We start from the raw sequence: 3,384 nt of genomic DNA on the forward strand, positions 1-3,384 counted from the left end.
AGTCTTTGGTCATTGAGTGTTGTGGTGAGGTCTCTCTGCAAGCTGCGCAGGGTGTCGCCAAGTCAGTTCACTACTCCAGCGAGTGTTTAAATGCCCTTATGAAGAAAATTGGTCTTGGCGGCTATTGATGAAGTGGTCTCCAAAAAATTTAGTATGAATTTGCTGCTGAAGTCATTATTAAGTTTTTGACTGTGCACCAGTGGACAAGGCTGTGCATCATCCGACCCAGACTCACCTCTCTGAACTTTTTGTTGCCTTGACCTTTACTGCAACGACTTTCCTTTATGACAGGCTAATGATGATATTTTGTTCTTACCTTTTTAAGGGGGTTTACCTATCAATAGTATATATGGTGAGTGTATGAAAATAGCAGAAATTAAGACACCATTTGAGGGATGAGATATCGAGATTCATGTGTTTGCTTGGTTCATCAGTCTAGTACAAAGATCCTGAAATTTGTAAATCTTTTATTTTAGTAACGAGACAGCTCGTTGCATCAGTTCAGCTCGTGTAGGAACAACATTTGCCTTGTATTGTAGCTCATCAAGATGCCAACTTTGCTGGCTATGTACTTTGTGTTGTACTACTTGATAAGTACTTGAGCTAAAATGAAACATGCGCCTTTCCCTTGTTAAAAAAGAGAGAACAATTTATTTATTTTTACATTATTAGCTCATGCACGCCCTGATCCTGAAATATTTACTAGTACAAAACAAAAACTGGGAAAGAGAGGTTGAAAGAGAGCAAGCAAGAAGTTAATGAGCTACAGGAAGCGACGCACAAAGCGCTTTATGTTGGGGGTTTTTCGTAGCGACGCACAAAGCGCCGCCATGGCAATCCGGCAGACGTACAGGAAGTGCTAGTAGTATACTTTTACTGATTCATTCAATCCAGCTGAGGTTGCAACTTCTCTTCGGCTGTTTGTGTAGCCAAGATGCTGCTTGCTTCTAGATGCCTTGAATTCCACAAGATGCAGCCAAACACACAAATTCCATCATGGCTACATTTATTGAATTAAAGAATAATTACATTGTCCACCAATTGGCCAGGTAAAAAACCCCGAGGTTCATTAGTCCAACTCTCGTCACACTTCTTACAAAAACTGAGTATTACATGATTCAACACTGAAACCTTTTAGAGGATAGCTTAAGACATACTATATACTAAAGCAGTTTTACATGACCAAATAAACAAGGAAATACTACGCAAAAAATGACAGGGGATACCATCGAAGAAAAAGCTCTGCTGCAATGTTAACTCAAGTCCATTCAGTGCATGAGTTGTTGACGGAGGAGAATTGGGAAATATATGAGCAGGCGTACACCGTGGGTATTGCTTTCTAGGAATGAGTCATTTTTCCATAGGAATGAGGAGAGAAAATAGAGGAAGAGATGGCAACACTGAAGAAGGAAAACAGGCGCCCGGTAGCAGCTGCCAAAGGGATGTGCCAGCGTCCCAACAAACAGCTTGGAACTTCCAGCAGGCAGAGATGGCAACACTGAAGAATAGTCATAGCAGCAGTACGTATCTCCTCAATTCATGTGAGTTCACTGAGGACCTCATAACATTATTGAATATCAGTAAACTTGCAGGGTATAGTGAATCACCCACCCCAGCCAAACACAGCATGCAAAGGCTAGGTAGGCGTAGAGGAAGCTGATTCAACCCAGCTGAGTTTGCAACTTTCCTTGAGCTTTGAATTCCACAAGCTGCAGCCAAACAAATGACTTCCCACAAGACTTGCGGTCCAGTATTTGTCTTAACCTCAATTGAACATAGAAACCATCAATAGAATTCCAGCACTTCCCACAAGACTTGCGCAAAAAGGTTTGCAGTCCTATGTGATTTCATTTACTAGTAAGATCAAGCCAGGATAATGCACTGCTATAAGTAGGATTAATAACTTGCACAGTTTTAGTTATTCATAAATTACAAAGGGCGCACCTGTGCTGGGAATGTTGTCGTACATGGCAAATCAACACGTACATGGCCAGACGTACAGAGAGCGACCTGTACTAGAATTTTACCGATTCAACCCATTTGAGCCTGAAACTTCTCTTCAGTTTGTGTGGCCAAGATGCTGCTGCTTGAATTCTCTCCCCAAGATGCAGCCAAACACACGACTTCCAACACAAGACTTGCGGTCCTGGATTTGCGCCAACCAAAATTCAGCACAGAAACCTTTTATCCTTACCATCGACAGAATTTCCAGCACAGGATTTTTCCCACAATGATATTTTGTTCTACTACTATGTACGTAGCATCTGAAAAGCGAAAAGGGGAACATAAGTACTGCAGAGAATAGCATAAGACAAAACATAATTTCCACCATACTTGCTTTCCCATGATGACTGATGACTTGTTTCGCCTAGGTTAGGTGCGTGCCAACATCTCTCTTCGGGAAATTAAGCAGAAAACATAACAGTCTGAACAATTGTCGAGTTCAGAGAACAGCTTCCTTTATCCCTTCCTAATAGAGAAGCAGATAAAAGAAGTGGATACCAGTTCTGAGTTCAGAGTTCAGAAACCATTTCCAACATAAGACAACCATGTAAAGATGTCATGTGGAATCCAACCTCGAAAATCCATCGTAATTCAGCTCAGCTAGTGAGGAACTGAGGATGTACAGTCACCATATGGCGAGCATTATCACTCGCCTTCCTAAATAAATATCCTTCTACCTTGCTCAGTGCCTTCTCAGATTTTCGACGGATGATCGGAGGTTGACAAGTAGATTTGCACCCTTTTGATTACTCATAAATTACAAATTAAGGGGCATACCTAGGAGTATTGAACGGTGGCCACCGGAGTTGGAGCCGATACCCGAAACCCTAGATGATGCCCGGTGACCTGCTGCTTCTTTTCCTGGGACCTCATGTCCTCACAAGGCCATGTCTCGGCGAGGAAGTGCAAGTGGTTGCGTGGCAGATCTGGCCATCGCCATTGGCGTCGCTCTGCTGGATCTCCCTCTCCTTCTGGCACCGAAGAAGGAGGAGGAAGGAGGCGAAGGTGAGGGGGGCTGCGGTGGGAGAGGAGGTCGCCGGATTTGGGGGAGATGCCGAGGTGCGAGGCCAGTGGTGGCGGTGGGTGAGGAAGGGCATCACGGGTGGGAGGGAGAAGGGGAATTAAGAGAGTGTGGGTTCGGGTTTGGGCCTCCGCGCGCTATGTGTACACATGTCTTGGTGGGTTGATAGCAGTGGCGCCAGGTTTATACCCCACGCTACTACTACAGCCTATCCTGGGGGTACGGTAGAGACCACTTAGTAGTAGCGAGGGGTTTATACCCCTCGCTACTACTATCAACTTAGTAGTAGTGAGGGATTTATACCCCTCGATACTACTATGGCCAGTCCCGGGGGGCACGGTGGAGACCACTTAGTAGCA

At 44.5% G+C, this 3,384-nt stretch overlaps 1 long non-coding RNA gene across 1 annotated transcript; it reads right to left on the reverse strand.

The window, feature by feature from the left end:
* Positions 1–1,230: 1,230 nt before the first annotated feature.
* LOC123176841 (uncharacterized) lies at positions 1,231–3,374 on the reverse strand. Its single transcript, XR_006488673.1, has 2 exons — positions 1,945–3,374; positions 1,231–1,837 (listed from the first exon to the last, which is right to left on the reverse strand). It is a non-coding gene; the product is annotated as an uncharacterized lncRNA (long non-coding RNA).
* Between the last annotated feature and the right edge of the window lie 10 nt (positions 3,375–3,384).

Source organism: Triticum aestivum, unplaced genomic scaffold, assembly GCF_018294505.1.
Source record: "Triticum aestivum cultivar Chinese Spring unplaced genomic scaffold, IWGSC CS RefSeq v2.1 scaffold256260, whole genome shotgun sequence".
Taxonomy (NCBI): Eukaryota; Viridiplantae; Streptophyta; class Magnoliopsida; order Poales; family Poaceae; genus Triticum; species Triticum aestivum.